Source organism: Gallus gallus, chromosome 5, assembly GCF_016699485.2.
Source record: "Gallus gallus isolate bGalGal1 chromosome 5, bGalGal1.mat.broiler.GRCg7b, whole genome shotgun sequence".
In the NCBI taxonomy this organism is placed as follows: Eukaryota; Metazoa; Chordata; class Aves; order Galliformes; family Phasianidae; genus Gallus; species Gallus gallus.
The window spans coordinates 25,745,218-25,765,755 of record NC_052536.1 but is presented as its reverse complement, the minus strand read 5'-3'; the positions used below and the strand labels follow the sequence as shown (position 1 = coordinate 25,765,755).

The window sequence follows — 20,538 nt, the reverse complement described above, 5'->3', positions numbered from 1 at the left end:
TTGGAGCCATATGCAAGAGACCCATTTAATAATTGGGCATAAAGTTAGAGCAGTATAAAATTAAGGAAGAGGAGAAGATATGGGAAGCAGCCTACTTCTAGGTCTGCACACTCTGAGCCCAACAGAGAGCTGTCCAATAGCTAGGTAAGGCTGCGACAGAAATCTGGGGTTAGAGCTGAAGGCAAATTCCCCCACGTATCGTATCACACATTGACGCATTCTATCCTGTTGCTGAATTCATCTTTTCCAGACATAAATAGTATTTGTAGGGAAAAAAAAAACAAACAGAAAACCACATGAACTAGTAGCAGGCTGCCTTGTAAGACAAGGCACAAGGATGTGCTTGACAACGCTGCCGAGGCTACAGATCACCAGCAGCCCGCCCTCAGCTCTGCCTGCGTGCTACAAACCTGCGTCTGCTGCATACAGCAAGTCCGTGCTTTCTGTGCCAGAGAGCGGCTGTAAATGCAGCAGCTGCCCCACCTCATTCCCACCCTGCTTCTGCAGTAAAAAAAATCGTAATATAGATTACTAACTTGATAAAGCACTCCATCTGAGTCCATACATTTTATTAAAATGAACATCCACAAGTCAATTTCCAAAATAATTGAGATTAATCTTCAAAAGTTTTCAAACAGAATGAGTTAAAAGTTGATTTGAACACCACTGTTGAGTAGCTAAAGCAATTCCACCCTTCTGTTTTTGTCTCCTAAAGCAAAACATTCAAAAGGATTTGAACAACCTTATTATCCAGAAGCAAGTCCTTCAGCTTCAATTCTCCTTCATATATTTTGGGAATGGGAAAGAAAGGAAATAAGCTTTTTGAATTCCTAGAATATAGATTATCCATGGATAATGGGAGCAGCCAGTGTGTGTATTACTGACTTCACTTACTTCCTAGGTCTGAGGAGAAAAACCTACAGAAATACAGACAAAACAAGAGTAGAACTACTTCATAGTCATCACAACTGTTGCAAAGTGGCATCTTAAACAGCTTTAAAAAGGTTAACTACTGACAGACATCACAAAGAAATGGATTTGGAACATGAACAGAATTATGGATTAGTGTAATGAATGTGATGGTCAAAATCCAAGCCCAAGTTTTCTGACTGGACAAACATCCAAATTTCCCTACTAAATACAGCATAAAAGACAAAGCATTTATTGAATTCATTTCAAAGATTCCAACTGCTTAAAGTATCAGTACCCAGAAACTGATTTTCTGACTACACAGTAAGTGGTTAAATATTCTCACTATGAATACAATTATAAATATTATTTAATGATCTCCTTGAATTAAGTTTTCAGTAGTTATCTTCAGATGAAAAGCCAAGCTCCTCAGCTATACTAGGATGCCCATTTAAAATAAGGAATAAACTTCCTCACAGTGCCTAGAAATTCACGTACAATCAATCTTCCACAGAATCTAACTTTAGAACTCCCACAAAATAGGTCATTCAGTTCTTCAGGATTGAAGGAGACATTCACAGACTTAGTTCAGAGAATCAGCAGTGCTTAACTGGTCAGACAGCTGAACAGAGTACGCGGTTGTAAGTAGTTCAGTCAGAAGGGCTAACAAATATCTTCATGATTTGAATCCAGCACACCCAGGATTTGAGAAGAAAAACCTCCTATGAACTCTCACTTTTATCTATAAAATTCCGTCATTGGTTTCCGTAGTATTTAACTTACCATGTGAAAAGTGTCTGCTGTTTTAAGAACTCCAACAATTATTCCCCACACAGACTTGGCCGGTTCCACTACACACAAATAAAAGCAGGCAATCTAATCCTCAACATTCATAGCAAAAAACAGCTAGAGCAAAATGTGAGAACACAGCCATGACACACTGTGCCGGATAGCCTGAGACACTCCCTTTGCATTCCCTGCGCCACCCACATCCCCTCATGCTAGGTGCACAGAAGCAGCACACAACAGGAAGGGCCTTCCCAGTCCTCTTTCTGGGTCAGGTTCCCTGAAATAGTTCTGGGAAGCCTAAACAAGCTGGACGTGACCTGAGGTCAAAATAATAGCTACACTGACTGCGCTGCCAGCTATGACTAGCTGCAGCCTATCTCACATCTTCAAGATACCACGATACACACAAACCAAAGCAGTCATCAGCTTTTACCTAGGTTTTGGTAGCATTTACATCAGTTCTAAGAGACCCAATACACAAGCAAACATTTTCTAAGACACAGTTACAATTGCAATCCATTAGGATGTCTATCAGAAGCAGTAGCCATCCTGCGCCACAAAAACTAGCACAGCTTACAGCAACAGCCATTCACAACCTACCACCAAAAGTAGCATTTATATCATCTGTACAACATTAAAAATATATTACATACATTCATGTTTTTGTTTTGCAGTACACATGTTCATAAACTCCGTTCTTCTGTGATGGAGAATGGAAACCAGTGGATTTTAGCAGGCAATAACAGTCCTCTTCTTGAGTACTATGATCTACGCAACGCCTTCGGTGCCACCACGCCTTTTTCTGCAATGCAACAATCATGACAACGGCAGAAGAGGCCTCTGCAAGCTACCTGTTTCTCTACACCACAGCACTTCATTTCCCACTGTCTTTGAGTCATGAGCAAGATTTAGTCAGCTCCAGCTGCACTTGCTGATAACCTAAAAAAAACCTGAAAACAACTGACAAGAAGCAGAGCAACATACAGAGCAAAACACTTCAAATAAGCTCTCACAAAACAATGTTTACTTCTATAAATCAAGTGTTATTCAAAAATCCTTTCATCTGCAATACCCAGCTTTGTTGTATTGATAAAGCTACTTTATTGTTCAGCATACACCTACAAAAACAACTGCACAGAAGAAAGGATATCTGAGCGTACTAATAAGGCCTGTAAGCCCAAACAGCGAGAAGTTTTAGCCTACTCCAGCAAAGCGCAGTACTTAATAGAAGCACAGATGCATACAATTACCCAGTTAGGTCCCAGTGTACATTCATCCCAATGTACATTTATCTTCACAAGATTACAGACAGAAAAAACAAAAGCACCAATACTGAAAAGGAAAGAAGTCAAAAGGCAGAAAAGAGATTAAAACTGCAGAAGTCCAGAGCAGTCCCTGTATTTCTCAAAACAATCCTGAACTACAGAAGTCAATTGTGTTTTCTGTCATACACCCACACGTCCCGACCTCCAACAAATATTCCTTCAACATGGCTTTCCTAAACAGCAAAGACTGGAGCAAGTATCTGGACTGAATTATCTCTGGGAAAGGACCTGCAATGTCTACAGAATTTACAAAGACTTGTTCTAATGCCAGATTAAGTTCTAAAAAGTAACTCATAAGATTGTTCAATATAAGTCAACCTTTGTATTTTCATCCAGTTTTCTTGAACTTATTTCATTATGCCAGACGCATGCTAAGGCCTGTACAATGGATTGCAAGCACAGGAGTAGATCCCTGTATGAACATACAAGCCCTCTATGAGCTGTTCGATTACAAGAAGAGTAGATTCCTAACAAAAACCAAAAGATTGCTGGTTTTAGAGACAAGTAATAATGCACACATACCCTAGAAGAGCTGGAACACTACTGGAATACCTACCCGAAGATTAGAGCACCCACCCTGCTGTGAAGAGCCTGCTTCACCAAAAAGAGCAGAGCAGACAGCCATGCAGCAGCTCGTACTACCGTAGGAAGCCACCATCCCCTGAAAATATGCTTCACCCCTACTGGCAAACACACTGCAAACACAGAAAAAGGACACATCACACAGCTCCCTTCTTCTGAGTATGTTTTCTGCAAAATATCCCATCCCTTTACAATTGCATAAGCAATTATTTGACAGGAGCGCTCCCCTGGATTACTACCTCTCACATAAAGGTAGTACGTGGTCCCACAGCAGCAAAACATCATAGCCGTAGATCAAGAACTGATTTTGCCTTGTAACTGTATCAAAGCTAATCTTCTGTAAAGATCTTTAGAAACAAGATGAGGTATTGAATTTAAGAATGAGTTTTTTGCCACCATTCCTTTTTTCTTTTTCTTTTTTAAACAAAAAACATTTTATAGGTTCCAAATTCTGAACACTTATCTGCAGAAGACTAACAGTCATGAATTCATATCCATACATACAAATTAGGAAGTGCTTTTACATAGCACTACATGATAAACAGCATCCGAAATTTCAGGCCCTTTGAGAGTGTTCTCAATATCAAAAAACCAGCACAGAAAAATACCGAAGCTATACAGTAACAAGACATCATTCATAGAGGATCACCAACAGTTTGGGTTGAGGGCGTGTTGGGGGGTTGGCTTTGATTTTATATCCACAGCTATTAAGTTCATTAGCCGCCATCTACTGTATACTTCTCATCTGGTTCATTTGACCAGTTCACTTTACTGGCTGGTACAGAAAGGCTTTATCATCTCTGCACCCTTTCCTGCAAGGAGGAGGCACATCTTTATCTAAACAGAGCTAAGCAGGATGAATGAGATTAAAAAGGAAACATTACTCAGCCCTCCTAGTATTTTATCTTTCAAGATCTCTTAAATAGACATCTGAAGTTTATCATGGCATCTGCTTAACCATATCAAGAGACTGGTAATTCACCTTAAAAAAAAAAATTGACAAGCTTCTGTGAAAACCCAATGCAAGTATAAAAGGCATTCCAGCTACATTAGGAAAGAGTATAGGAAGCAAAACGAGTACCTCCTCCAATTTGGATATGGGAGGAAGGGGAAGAGAACAACATTTTTCTCTGATATCAGTGCTTTAACTTTCTGTCAGTAGCACGGAAGTACATACACGTACCAGATTAATATATAAACTGAAGAATGTTAACATCATGTATACATAATATCATAAAGATCATTTAGGAATAAAACAATTCACAACTCTCAAGGGGAAAAAAAATGCTTCCCATTGGATTCACACAATGATCACTGCCATGGGCGCAGAGGAAGGAACCTGATCAACCTGAAAATACATTTGTAAGCTTGCACTGAAATGTACTGTGCTACTTACATATAGACTTCAATTGTGCCTGCCAAGCAGAGGGAATGTTAGCAAGTATTCTTTAATTTGAGAATACAAAAATCAACTCTTCCAGTTACAGAAGTCAAGCCAGGGTTTAGGCAACGCAGTGGGACCACTTCCCACGAGGTGGGGAGTTGGAGGCAATGATACCCAGACAACAAACATGCAGCGCACAGAATGCACATTCCAGTACTTATTCTATAATTACACACCAAAACAAGATGCCATTAGGCACATAACATCCCTGTCAACATACAACATTTAGATGGACACTGAAATACCTTTAAAACATTTTTAAGATAGCTGAACTCAGTCTAATCTGGAGATGGTATTTCCTGGCCACTGGTGACTAACTCTCCTAAACCATTATTAGATATCAGGAAATTCTCACCCCCACCATCAATTAATATTTAAACATATATCAAAGCATTATGCTTTGAACACATTCACTCATAGTGAAGTATCTGTTTACCCTATAGGCAAATGCTTGATAAAAGAATTTAATGCCAGACTTGAGGTAAGCAAAGTATAAAATCAAGTCCTAATACTAACAGTGAAAGGTACGTTGGGTCCAGTACCTCATTTCACTTGTAACCTCCAGCTGCACTGCAGAATAATGCTGAGTTCTCACAACGTTATCTCACTTCCTTCACCCACACATTACAAAGCTGCCTGAACTAAATCAACCCACATCGCTATCATACTTGGGATTATGGCTTAAAGAGGAATTTGGACTGGGACTGTACGTTCATCACAGTAATGACAAAGGTCTTCAGAGCCCCAGGGCCGGCAGCAGAGGCTGCACCGTGCCCTCACGCCTCAGTGCAGCATGCCCTGCCCTGCCCTGCCGCCACCAATCACCTCAGCGAGCACACGATGAGGTGCAGAATATAGGGCCTCCACACACGCTCAGAGCACAAGAAAATGTATTTCTTCTCAGCTCCGCTTTCCTTTCCATTAAAAATAGTAGAGAATAGAAAGCAATTCCTAGCTGAAATAAATAAATGAATTGAAATGGTATCAATCCAGCAGGTGAAAGACAACATCACCGTTATATTCAGAAAGGCTCAGTTGTGGACAACCACCCTCTTCATTTCTGTACAAACCAAAATTAAAAACTCAGCAGGAAGGTCACAGTTATAACCCCCCCCCCTTCCCCATCTCTCTGAAAGTACTCATAGAAAGTTCCCATGCCAGCAGCCAACACACCACTACGCTGCAAATATTAAATGCAATTCTAATCATTGCACACCCCACCACGCGGGGCTCCCTCTGCCGTCCTCCTACATCCCTTGAAAGGTTAAAGGTTTGCTTTACAGCAGCCATGAGAGCACCAAAAGAATTTCTCATTTACTTAGAATTACTTGCAAATTCATAACAATTCCAGCTGAAATTACTAGCCGTTATTAGCTTCTCCATCACTTTTCTATTACAATTCTATAAATTCAGCTTAGGCTGCACACAGCTTTCTCAAAGTCAGCAATTCAATTAAATCCTAAATTTCTGGTAAGCATCAATACTTAAAACTCTGTTCTGAAGGGAGTTGATAGCTTTACATCAATGGTTTTATGCTTCAAAGGGCATAATTGTTTTTTTGAGTACAGCAGGCTTTTCCACCCCTCCCCCCCAATCCCCCCCCTCCAAGAAAACCCTAACCTCTTATGAAAACTGATATTCAATCACAACACCACTCCCAAAAGAGCCAAGCACTTATCCAAATACAATTATATACTCTTACAGCTCTTTTAATTGTAATCAGCTCTCAGAATTACATACAGATTTTGAGGGGGAAATAAAAACCATAGCACAACAATTCCTCACAAAGCTTTGTCATTTCATTTTAATTCACAAAGACGGTTTCTTCTCATTATCTGAAAGACTACTGTATGCCACAGGCAAAATGGGATCCAGCTTTTTTGGAAAACAGCTTCAGGACAGGCTTTCTAATCTAATAGCCCCAAAGCAGAACGTTACACGTAGGAAAAGCCATTCAACTGTTGGTTCAGAAAGCAGCATGCAGATCTGTGAGCAAATACATCTGATGTTCGTTAGCTGGCACAATACTTACTGCCTGCATTCTCTGTGTCCAGCAGTTCTTGAAATGCTACATCCACGTCACTGAAATTAAACTAGCAACACTCCTGCAAACTGAGAAACCAATGCAATAAACAGCAGTAATCCACGTAATCCAGCAGCAGTGCCTGCCTAGCACCAACACACCCCCCCATGAAGATAAGACAGGAGGTGCTCAGCAGCAGTAAATTCGTAGTAAGAGTTTCAGCAGAAAATATTATCCTTAAAAGCAAAATATACAAAAGCTCTAATTCTACTACAAGGCTGTTTACTAGTAATCTATGTAGATGTGAGAGATGTTAGCTGTGATTGGAAAAAAAAAATCAACATTAATCTTGCTACTTCTAAAATGGCTGTGTAAATCAGCCTGCTAAACTACAGCTGTAAAGCAAGGGTAGAGTTTGAAACTGACTTGTACAAAGGTCTGCAAGAAATCAAGCTTTCACAAATTACAGCTCTGCACACGATCCAGATTGCAACATGGACTTTGTAAAGATTTGAGGCCTTCAGAGTGACGTGTTTCTGAGTAAACAACAATATGAGGAAATGTCCTAGCTGATACCGCTCTCCTCTTCAGACAAGCACATATCAAAGGTGCATCATTGTTTAAAATGGCTCCAGTTCTTAAGGATGAAGATCCGTTCCCTGTCCTGCCTTGACCCAAAGGGAGGGACACACTGTCCTTCAAAACATCCTGTCAGGAAAGCAGTAACAAGCACTCAAATTTGGAGATCAGGATACTAAATGCAGTTTTACTAGTTACTTACTCAGTTTTCAAAATATATACCTATAAAAATTATTGCCCAAGAACATGGAAGCCTTCCCAAACAAGTACAGCCCACTTCAGAAAACCCAGTGAACACATCAGCTCCAAGAAACTAGAAGCAGTGAATTTGTTAAGCTCTGTAGATGTTCTTGTGTGAAAGCTTTCACTTGCGTATCCACTCCGTTCTGAAGTAACGTTTCCTGAAACTGGCTTACCAGAACAAAATATTTGCTATTTCTTCCAATATAGAAAATTAGAATATATCAGAATATAACCCAGGCCTGTTCACTAAGAAAACTGCATTCATTTGCTTAGGAAAGATAACGATGTCTGATGCTCTTATAGCTTTTTAAGGGTTTTGTTTGTCTTTAGCACCAGGCCCCCAAACCTGCCTAGAGTTGACTACAACATAAGGAACAAGTAGGCTCATTTTCCCTGTTCCTGAGGACTGCCACCAAATCCAGAGAGAACAAGCTGCTCAGCAGGTCAGTAACAAAGCGCAGAGCTCCTAAGGGAGCTTAACAGTTCCTACCCCTAAAGAAAATTACTGTTTTACTGGTCAAAATTCTATCTTCTCAAGTATACACTTGACAAAAAGACTTGCCCCAGCTACCTGACTGCCTATGTTACACAGAGTTTTACTGTGCTTTTAATGTATTTATTTTTAATTGTTAACCTTGATATTTAGTTACTATTTCTCCCCAAGATGGAGCACTTATCTCCATGTTTTTCCTCAAAGTTTATGCAAATGGTCAGCATTGAGCAAACGTGCAACTTAACAATCATCTCTTAGGAAAACTTCTACTGAAAACCACATAAAAGCCTCATTCAGTGAGATTTGTTTTAGTGCTAAGCCCTTGAAAATGTTTACTTGAGTGAAACGGTTGGATGAGCCTGCTCTTGTATTTAGTTCAATCATCGAGTGTCAGCAATGCCTTTGCATTTCTAGATAGCTGCATTTGAAACTGAGATGGGGAAGGAAAAAAGCTGTAGATGAGACCACAAACAGTCTATATTTTTTCCAGTCCAAGTTTTTTTTTAAATGAATGTAATAGAACTCTTTCTGTCTTTTCTCAAGTCAGATTAAAATAACAGCTATGAATTTTTGACAGACATTATCATTTTATCAGATAACAGAGAACATTTGGAAACGACAGCAAAACAGAGACAATTTACTAAGTCAAACTTGAGCTTGCATATAATAAAGCCTAATTCAAACTGTGAAGTGCACTTATATACTGTACTTTTCAGACGATGATAAAGCAAATCACATAATCTAGACTGAATAAATCAGATGCCAATATTTATAGATTCCAGTTAAATTTCTCACAAAATATATACTCTTTAAAGAAAAGGAGGATTAAAGATCTGCTTTTCAGAAACTAAGATTGCTACATTTACAAATGCTACTGTCAATAGTGATAAAAGGTCAATATGCAGAAAAGACTGATACATGAAGTGTTCAGAAAATGCAGCTGAAGTACAAGCCACTACATCAGCTTTGTGCAAACTTACAGCAACAGAAAAATCACCTCTTCAAAGAGTTGTTAGAACACTGTTTTGCTCTCATTACACTTTGGGTTCAGTTTAAACTGTACTCAGCAAGATCCAAGGGCAAAATTTAGGACCAATTTCAGGTTGAACAAAGTTTGTCAAAAACCTTCCATTCAATTTTTATCACCTTCTGGACTGCTGACCCACTTGCCACGTGATGCTATAGGGTTCACACACAGCACTGCTATAATTATTCCTATTTTAAATGAAAAAAATAAAACAAAAAACACATCTCTAAAGATCTAGTTAACTATACTATAACTTCAGCCTGTTCAGCAAAGCACCCAGCAGCCATTCTGCTGCACGTACTGGGGAGTTGACTGACTGCAATGCCTTCAATAATAAAATCAACCCTATTTCATTCCTGCTTGGATCTGGACATCTGGAATCAAGTACCTTTGTGAGTAAGAACCATACAGCTGCAACTGTATAAATATTTTTCTTATCAATTCCTTGCCAAGAGCATCTCAAAATTCAAAGATCAATTCCACAGAAAAAAAAACCAACAAAATGAAGGTCACACAGTCAGACCGCCTTCTGACATTCACGTACCCAAACTCTGCTTAAGTGAGAGGTATTGCAGGACCAACACAGTGTCTCTACTTGGATCAATGTCTCCAGATTGTCTTTTCGGGTGGAACTGACATCTCCTTAAATTGGCGCAATGATTATCGCCGATTTTATCGTAAGAATTTCTGGCATCCACTTCAAATAACACTCCAGCAGACAGCACACATTCCAGCTTACATTACTAGGATTAAAACAGGAACCTCTTTCCATTCACACATTCCTCCAGACAAGGATTATCTAAGAAATCGCCAAACTGATTGCAATTGATTGCAATATGATTTGTATAGACACTTAAGTATATTTGTCAACAGAAAATGCTGCAGTATATTTAAGTCTTCAGAAGTCCAGATTTTAAATTAGCTTGAGAAGTGCCTTTAAATGTGGCTGTAAAACAGTGCCTTCGAATCCACGCAGTCCATGGAACATTATTTTAAGATCCAACATGCTAATGGAGATATAATTGTTTTATACATCTCCAGCAAGCCTTGCTTCTGCCTTCTCATATAAACACACCACACTGCGCAACTTCATCACCTAATTGAATACAAGTGGATGTTTAACACTGATGCACCATTAAAATCCACTCTCACCTGTAATAAATCTGCCAGGCAGCCATAAGTAAAAAGATATCCACAAAGCCTACAAAGGTGTTCTGGGTATAGATGAACACCTTCAAGTACTAGTGGCAGTGAGCTGACATTTCTTTTTGCCTAAACACATAAGACAAGCTGTTTTTCTGGTACTGTTGTTTTGACTTAACTATGTGGATGAGTCTCCATTCCAGAGACTACCTAGAATTAAAGTTTTGGGATGTTTTTCCAGTCACGTAACACTGTTCCTTAAAGAACAAAGCAATGGAAAGACATCACACTCTCAGACTGCGATTAAGATGCACAACAAACGAGCAGACACACAATACATTGGACTTTTTGAGCATCATTCATTGCCTATTCCATTTTTTTCTCTGGAAGCTTGTGAGCTATTAGCTGCTTCTCAGATCTGGTTCAGCAGTGATGCAATAGAACTTCTTCCTTCAAGCGTGATCACAATATAACCTTACAATTTGTGAAAATGTCCCAGAACTCACACAGACTTTTGTTATTATGCAAGTTAGATGTGAAAATTAATCCAGGTCACCCTCTCCAAACCCTTCCATTTGCTTGCAATGTCTTTTATCAAATGCTTAATACAGTCACTTACGGGACGCTTTACATAAATACCAACAGTTCTGTTACAGCTATTTCCTTATTCACGGATGATTTAGCCTTCTCTTAGTCTTCACACTTAAGTGCTTTGTCTTTTCGTAATCAACTTTTCATGCAATTGTTAGCCAAAATATTTCAAAAGATGAGAATGGCAGACCAAGACTTTGTGAACATCTGAACTCAAAAAGATGTGCTTAAACTAAAATGCAGAGTGGCAACAGTTCTGAAGTTAAGTTCTGAAGACTTAAACTATTCTGAAAAAGTATTTTATTTTCACAGAAGAGTAACTTAAAAACTACACGAAGGCTGTGGCAGCAGGGCTGATTGCACCAAGATAGCAAAATCTACTGTGGGTTCAGCAACACAGAGCCAGACAGCAGCAACCCTGCAGAATTTTCAGCTTGCAAATCTGTACGTAAGATGGGCACTGGGTACTTACACATTCCTTCATTTACTGAACTTTAGCATCATTTCATTTTAATAATTGTTTAAGAGCTGAGAAAATTATTTCCTTAACACTTCAAAATACCCTTAAATAAATGCTCTATTATCACATTTTTCTTTAGGATTTTGATAGTCCTCTACAAACAGCTTTGCACATTTTTAGTCTAGTCACCATGTTTAAATGGCTCTATGTTGTCCAAGTCTGAGTACAAGCAGTCTGCCAACAGCAGGCAACGGTAAGAACAGTGAAGTACAGGGATGACAGTGCTGGTATGCAGGCACCTGCTAGTAGATTTGCTTGCCGAGGCTTGATGAACATAAGCTTCCTGTCAACCCATTCCTTCAGCTTGTCAAGGTCCTTCTGAATGGCAAGACAACCATCTGTTGTGTCATCCATTCCTCCAAATTTTGTATTATCTGCAAACTTGCTGAGGGTGCATTCTGTCCCATTGCTTACACCATTACTAAGGATGTTCAACAGCCCATGCTCTACTAGGAACTTCTAGGTTAACACCAGTAGTCCCAGGCCTCTGGTTGGACTTGACACCAGCAGTTGTAACTCCCTGAGCACAGCAGCTCAGTCTGCTTGCAATCTACCTCACTACTTACCTAGCCTCTACTTCAGCAGTTTATCAACAAGGGCACTATGGCAGAAAATATCACAAGTCAATGTTAAAATCAGAGCATTAGCCATTCTCTCCACACGCACAACCTAGTCATCGCAAGGCTGGCCAAGCACAATTCCCCCTTCATAAACCCATGCAGACTACTCTTAACCACCTTCTAGACCTTAATAGGTTTTGAAACTGTTTCCAGAACACCTCCTTCCATCATTTTCCCACAGATCACAGAATGGTTCACATTGGAAGGGGCCTCCAGAGATTGTCTGGTCCCACCACTCCTGCTAAAGCAAAGGGAGGCCAATCAGCCAGTAAGCCTCCAAACTCTCCCTTGAAAATAAAAATAACCGTCTTTCTTGGAAAGAAGACCAACATTTGATTTTTTCCAGACTTCAGAAATCTTAACCTATTGCCATGATGTTCCAAAGGTAGTCAAGAATAGGTTTGCAATGACACCAGATGACACCAGAGAGCTATCTCAACTCTCTAGGTCCAGGTTCCATGGACTTGCATAATTTGTTCAAATGGTCCCTTACCCGATCCTTCTTTACCAAGGCTGTCTTCACTGCTCTAGGCTTTCACACTAGCAGAGGCCTGAGATTCCTGAAGGCAAATCTTAAAAGTAAAGACCAAGGCAAAAAGAGAGTCCTACATTTCCCATAGTCTTCCTTTGAGTGCTGATAGACTTGTAGCAGCCCATCTTGGTGCAGTGTGCCCCTTTCCAGGCTCAGCTTAGTGGGCTCTGACTTTCCTAGCCCTTTCTCTGCATACCTGGACAGCATCTTGATACTTCCCCTATGTCACTGCTGGCAGTTCGCAGAACAATAGAGTTTTATAGCACCGATTCAGAACTGAATAAAAGCAATTACTGACCCAGTATAATTTTAAGTTCTGCTCCAGGAATCCAGTAAAAATGACAATTCTGATGCTACTTTAGCGAGAAAAATAGCAAGCAAGGAGTTTGCATTCTACATGAGCCTTTTAAATACTGAAACAAATTAACTGCTAGCACAAAATTATGAATTATAAAAGACTCTGCAATCCAATCTAGGAGGCGAAGACACCATCATTGGCACTCTGCTCTTCTTCCTCGGCTATTAAACATTCAGTGGAACAAAGTTGGGATGTAAAATGTTCACCCAACTCTGTTCTCCAAATGACTGCAGTATAACATACCTTTAAATCAGGTTCACCTCTGTGAAAACAGTACTCATTCTTCATTTCAGCTGTTAGTTTCTACCCGTACCACTTCTATGTACTAGCAGCTGTGCCATTGGTGTGGCTGCACAGTGGAAATGAAAAGGAACACCGTCCAGCTAAAAAGTAGCTCTGTGCTGGCTTAGTACAAGGGTGCTGAACAGAGAACTGCTTTTATCAGCAGCACTGCTAGGTCAAATGCATTTCAAAATCACTACCTAAGGCTCTTCCTTGGGTGATCTTAGAATATTTTGGAAAATAAACATGAAGTTAGACTGCCATGCATGTTTTAGAATACTTTCGCATTAAGTAAATCTAGTCTTAAGTGCTCGTATGGTCCTCCAGATATACACATACTTTCACTCTACTTCAGTGACCTCTTCTGATCCACAACTGACTGCTTGGTTTGAAGAGGATTATTTCACCTCACATTTCATCTAAATGGATGCCTCCAGGCACTAACATAATATAGTCTTACTATCTTGTGTACTAGTTTCTATTTTAAGTTAACTATTGCTTAGGGTTGCCTTCCTTATGTAGGTCACTCCAAAAGTAATGCCCCCTATTTGTTTCCATGGAAACTACAACAGATAGAAAGAGCACAATAACCCTATTTGATACTGCACCAGTGGAGGTGCCATCTGTCACACGGCAACAAAATATAATGGAATATTTGTGGGAGCGTTCAACAACTACTGCCATACCACCTACATCTGCCTTCAATGTACTGGGCCAACATAATAAAATATGAGATGTTTCTGGAGCAGCTCTTGTATGCCAAAGCATCGATGCATTTGGCTCTTCCAACCACACTGTATACATCCGTCACAAGAGGACAGGAAAAAAGTGGCAAAAGTACTTGCATTTTTTTTCTGAGGACATAATGCAGCATCTGCAAGAAGCTTAAGTCAGATTTGTAATTAGGACAGTGTGATAGAAGCACAAAAGCAAGTCTTGCTCTAGCATCCCCAACCCCAGAAAGTGTCCCTTTATCATCTGCCCACAGACCTCTTGGCAGGGGGTGTCAGCATGACATTACTCAACATGAGTCACGCTTCTTTCCCTTCAATAACCTGCAGCAACACAACACAACAGTTACCTGAACATGGACGTCCAAAGTTATTGCCAACCACACCTTTTCCACATCACTACCACTCCTCCCAGGTGCACAAGTAGGAGGGGCAGCTAAATTCAGATTCAAAAAGAACAAAATCCGGGAAAGGATATTTCTTCCTGAAAACCTCCTTAATTGGTGCATTTAACCTTTTAAATGCAATACAAAGCAAGGAAGCCTTAACCAACTGTTTAGAATTAGCCGCAAATTGTCTCTCTCCCCCGCTTAACCTTACAACACAAGACTCATGCTAATGATGGCTAAGTTTGCTCCTGCAGTCAAAAATAGAGAGCCTGATTGACAGCTGTGATACACACCGGAATGAACGTGATCAGACAGGGAGACAGCTGTCTCCTCAACAGCAGCACAACTTCCCTGTTTATAACTGTGATGAAAGTGAATTCTTACTTTCAGGAAACTGAAATGATGCATCCCCATGGTTACATATGTTGATATTTCAGAACACACAGCTCTTGCATCTTAGCTACTGTCATCCAACCTATATCACTCACTATCAGCTCACAACTTACAGCCTGCCCCACGTTTCTAGGGCACAGCATCATCACGTCAGGAGGTGTAATGTTGGAACAAATAACACAAACAACTCAGTAGGTCTGGACAGTATGCATTAAAGAGCTCTGATTGTAAAGAGCAAATGACCAAACTACTAACGTGCACATGGAGAAGCCAGCTTCTATGCCAGAGGGTAGTAAATGTTGCACTTACATTTAAAGGGTGTCAGGAGCAGTTCTAAGAACAACTTGTGACCCCTGATTTAGGATAAGGTCATTCAAACAAGGAAGTGTGAAAAAACAACAGCAGTGAGCACTGCAGCAACACACAAGATAGCTGATATTAATTGTTAATATCTGTCAAGACGGTTAAAGATGAGAACATCTTTACAATTATAGAAAAGAACCTATTCCCAGATTTTAGTCTCTTGAAATAAATTTTGAACCTCCTAAGTAGGACAAAAAAATATCCAAATATATTTTAGCCATCCATCAGAACTTGTCAACTACATTTAGCTGCATTGTTTAAAGATGATAAAAGTAGTTGCATTTTCAGCAAGCCTCTGACAAAGGCTGATAGAAAGTGCCACGTATCAGAAGCTAATTCTCAGGGTAGCAATCAGTGGCTACAGAACTCCACACCAGAAGCTTTCCTCTCTCAAGCTCACAAGCAGCCCATCTACACATGTGCACATGTCTTTCAGCAATCAACACAACACGCATACTCCTCTGCTACAGCTCACCTTCCTCCTGTAAGTAGGAACATGCTGGGCCAAACTGTTACTGCTCCCCTGGACAAACCTTTACCTGTGAGTATTATGGTCTTTGTTAAAGGCACAAGGAATTTAAAGGCCAACAAAAACAGCAACAAAAAAGGCAAAGAAAAAAAAAAGGAGAAAGGACAGTGCATCTTTAACTGGTTTCCTACAAATCAGCATCTCCCAAACACATTTAACAAGCTAACCAAAAAAAGCCTTTGAACAAAACTTTAATTAACTCTGTTCCAAAACAAGCAACCTTCTTGGCTCAGCGCTCTAGGTAAAACTCTAACATATTTACAATTACAATCAGTTCAGTGCAGTCCTCCCTATTTCCAACTTAAGCATTGCTATTCGTGTTTGACCCTAAACCACACTACAACTGAAACAGCCAGCATGCAGCTGTTCCATCTTCAACCAGTTTCCACAACCAGATGACTGGAAGTAGCATGCCAGATGAACAAAGGCTGGGAGTGGTACCCTCAGAAACAATTTAGCGATTTTTTGTACCTGCTTGAGTGTGCTAGCGAATACATTAAGTTATGTTTGAGCAAACATTTCTACCAGTGAAAATGCATCATTATCTGCACAATTTCTTTGAGCTCATATTCAAAATAGATGCCAAAAACAAACGAGTAAAGAAGAAAAATGAGGTTCTACATAAATTAGTATCACTTAAAGTGAATGAAGAGATTTGCACCAATCCCATTTGTTATCATGCATTCAAAAAACACAAACATTACCTGATACAACAAGTGAAGATCCAGGTACTAACATGAAACCAAGAACATCTCAAGCCTACCTAATGACCAGTACACTCAAAATTATGTTCATATCAACATCATTCTGATCAAGCATTTGAAAATCTGACTTGAAACACGACTATGGATCGCAACACCCAGTATTTCCTATGGCTAAAAAAGGCAGAGCACAGAAAGCAGATTCATTTGTACCACTAAAAGCACGTTCCATACACATCCAAGGGAAAAGCGCTATTCACTAACAAGAAGCACTTTATTAAAAAGATTTTCAGACAAACTCTCTTCCTCCAGAAGCGAGCAGCACTCAGCAGTTAAGCAGATGCACAGCTCTACTGGAGTTGCAGCAGTTCCTCAGCAAAACATCCATTTAGAAAAGGCTTCAGCACAGTGAAGCAGAATGCCTTTTTTTACCAGTGATCCACAGGACAGACACTGCCCATGAGACAGCTCCACCCAGTCCTGCTTGGACATCTAAGGCAACAGCATTTAGCTTACAAAACTGCAAAGGCCGGATTAACCAGCATAAATGATCTTTTCCATGCTGTAATGCTATGAAATGGTTCGCATCTCTTTCCCAAATAAAATCTCCACATCTGTTATCAGATCTCACCCTACTTAATGGCCACTGCTGACAATTATCAACAACAAAAATAAAATGTTCTGTACGATTTCTTTATGCTGCACGGGCCTGGAGAAAAATCAAAGGACCTTCAGTTTGGGGAATCCTTTTCCTGCTATTTATTCTTAACTTCAGTATTCCCAAAAACCAGAACTGAGCTCAATGGCTGACGGCTCTACCAATAGTTTCTTACTCGGTCTTGCAGGTATCCGTCTATATAAGGAATAGAAATACTCCCTTAATAAGGAATCTCTCTCCAGACCTAGAAATATCACAGGACAGTCTTCAGGGTGAAAGTCAGCAACAAGCTCAACCCAGCTCTCCTGAGCACTGACAGGAAGCCGTGCCGGACCAATTTCTCAGAGGGCTTACAGACATTGTGCTTTCAGAAATAATCGGTACAACCAGAACAATGCTACTAAATGTTACGCTGAACATGAGTACTACAACTGGTATGCACAACAGGTCTTTGTCTGCCAAATACTGGAATTTTTTGCTAGCTTTCCTTGAGCATATGCTGGCTTCATTATTTTCACAGTTTGAAATGTCAAGACCAATATAAGCTTGGAAAGGAGAACATTGAAACAATTCCCCCAAAACACTGATTGCAAATAAAAAAGAAGGAACTACAACGCAAAAACACGCATCTCACATTATGCTGGTTACCAATGAACAAGAAAAACTGGTTTGCCCACATGGACAAAAGAAAGCAAGACATGCCCAAGGAAAGCTTCCCTTACCCAGCTGTACTGAAGTGAACAAAGCGTTTAGTCCATTCTGTAAGAAAACCCAATGACTTCAAGTTCACTACAGCCTCTCTAAGTATGTAAAAAGCAGAAAACGGAAACAGTGGTTAGTCAGCATAGACTGTGACAGTGGATTAGATGGAAAAGCCATAATGCTAGTGTATCATTAAACACATGAACTCAATGCAGCTAAAAGGGTTATGCGATAGCTGAGTACACGAAACCCTTCGGCTACACCAATAGTTTTGGCAAGTAGCAAGAGCCAGCATGATGCAACACTCCTCCACTGGGGCTGAACTCCACTTAAGCATCACTGAACTTCCAAGTCAATCTCAGAAAACATTTATCAACTCCCACCCTCCCTTTTTTTTTTTTTTTTTAAATGCCTGCCATCACTTAAGAAGGTATGTCTGAAGGCTGCCAGATGCCTTTCGTTATCAACTTACCAGCTGCTTTGTGTTTCAGAAGTTTTGTAACTAGGGATAATAGCTCCAACTATAAAGACATTCATGGACAAGAATTTCCAGTGACTAAGAGAACAGCGATAGCCAGAAACCTTGCTCCATGGGGATGCATGCAACCTTTCTTCCCCCCTTTTTCCTAAGGAATATCTAGTTTACTCATTTTGAAAGTAACTGCTTGTGATTCAGTGCTGCTGTGTGCACACAGGTCCAAGAACTGCAGGATGTGTTACACAATGGTCTTCTGTCCTGTAAGACCATAGACACAAAACCTGACAAACAGCAGCATACAGAAGGGAAGAACACCTCTCCTTGCTTCAGAGGGGACATTTTCTGTTTTCTTTTAATGAGAATTAGACCCACTCTCTATTGTTAGCACTACATAAAACTTCCAGAGAATAAGAAAATATTACTGATTTTAAACTATTAGGCAATGAAAATTCAGTTGATTTATTCTGATTGTGGGGGTTTTTGTTTTCCCCCTCCTTTTCTCAGTTCTCACCCCAGAGACGCAAATTTTCGGCCTTGTGTTAAACTCCATAGGAAAATGCCTTTAAAAACAAATTCATTCTTGCTTTATCAAAAAATGCTTGCTTAAACACTAGCCCTAAACCACTTTAATATCTATTTAAAGGAGAACTTTACTTTTCACATACCTTTCAAAAAATAAATTAAAAGCAGCCCAAGATGAATCAAGCTTTTAAATTACTCTGTATGTTTACATACAAACAGAGTGAGAGGGGAAGAGCTACTATCTGTTTTAGAAACAACCACACACAAAATTCCAAAGCTGTTCACACAAGACCTCGTGTCTGCAGCATGCAGAGCATTCTCGTTCCTCATTACTGGGGTTCTGAATACCACAACGCTAACAAGAATCCTCCAGCTCATGGCACACAACCATCTTTATTTTCAGGTACGGTGGTCCCACAGCAATAGGTTTGACAAGGACAGCGTACATTAACAAACTAAGGATTCCATTGTTCTTCCACAAAAACCTCATGCAACAGACTAAGATCTTTTATTAATAACACAGACTAAGTTCCTATTTGCTAAAAACAGAGCCTCATAGTGGTTTGCATTGCTATCACACACCTGTATTGGTATAAGTGGTTTATATACACATCTCTGTAGTTTTTTTTAACGGTTTCTTTATATATATCTATATAAATAAATTATATATATGTATAGATATACACATATATCTATATGTGTATATATATGTATCAACACCATCTTTCCTATCACCCTCTCTGGATGGAGAAAAGCAGCACCCACACCCCAAGCAGCACGCTCATCTGGCACAGCAAATGTTTCTCAGCTCTGCTGGGTAATGGTTACTAAAGGTCTGGGCAGTTCACTTCCTAGAGGCTGATCCCACAACTCCACTATATTTGTTCTCATTTAAATACGAAAACAGAGCTCTCTAATTCTGCCTATTTCTGTAGTCTGAATTTATGGTAACAATTTAGCTTTACGTCAAACCCAAACTCAAGTTACAGTTTCAGAGGTCGGCATGCATACAGCATTTCTGTCTCCAAAATGCAGATGGAGGGAGACAAAAGCTCCCGAGTGGGAGGAAGCTACAGAGAAAGAGAGGAATGTACCAGCTTGCCAAGAACGTGCCACAGCCTCTACAATACAATGTTAATAATTCTGCCTAATGCAAACGCAATAAAGGTCAGCACTTTATATCCAGAGTCAACCCCTTCTCCTATTCTGAGACAAAAAGCACTATAGATTACTTTTTCGTTTCTAAAGCATGAGTCACTTTACTATCCCTTTAAACCGAAGGGTGCCATCTGAGGTTTCTAACAACATTTTTCATAAACTGCTTTCAGATGTATGGAATGGAATATTCTTTAGAAGATCCTGGTTTGCTGTTTCTGGCTTCCTTTCCAAAAGTTTGGACAGCACTTTGCACTAAATAGCAGTTAAGTGCAATAGGTTTTTCAGCTTCTTTGGAAAAAATGAGCATGTTTAAACATTCCAACGCAGCACTAAATTCCATCTTCCTAAGAACTACTTGAAGGGAAGTTAATCTAAACAACTTAAAATAGACTAACTGGAAACATAACCTATGCATTATTTCAAATAAATATACACCAGCTCGTGTTTGGTAGAG

At 39.8% G+C, this 20,538-nt stretch overlaps 1 protein-coding gene across 27 annotated transcripts in view; it reads right to left on the bottom strand.

Annotated features, from left to right (window-relative positions):
- NUMB (NUMB, endocytic adaptor protein) overlaps positions 1-20,538 on the bottom strand; it is a 130,358-nt gene that overhangs the window by 52,943 nt on the left and 56,877 nt on the right. For 3 of the 27 annotated variants that reach the window (XM_015286937.4, XM_046941396.1, XM_046941398.1), the window contains exon 1: positions 7,082-7,522. The exons of 23 other annotated variants lie outside the window; for them this stretch is intronic. The gene's annotated coding sequence lies outside the window, so the exon portion shown is untranslated. Of the gene's footprint in view, positions 1-1,692; positions 1,857-7,081; positions 7,523-20,538 lie in introns of those variants that run through there. One more of the 27 variants, XM_025150568.3, reaches the window with a different exon arrangement.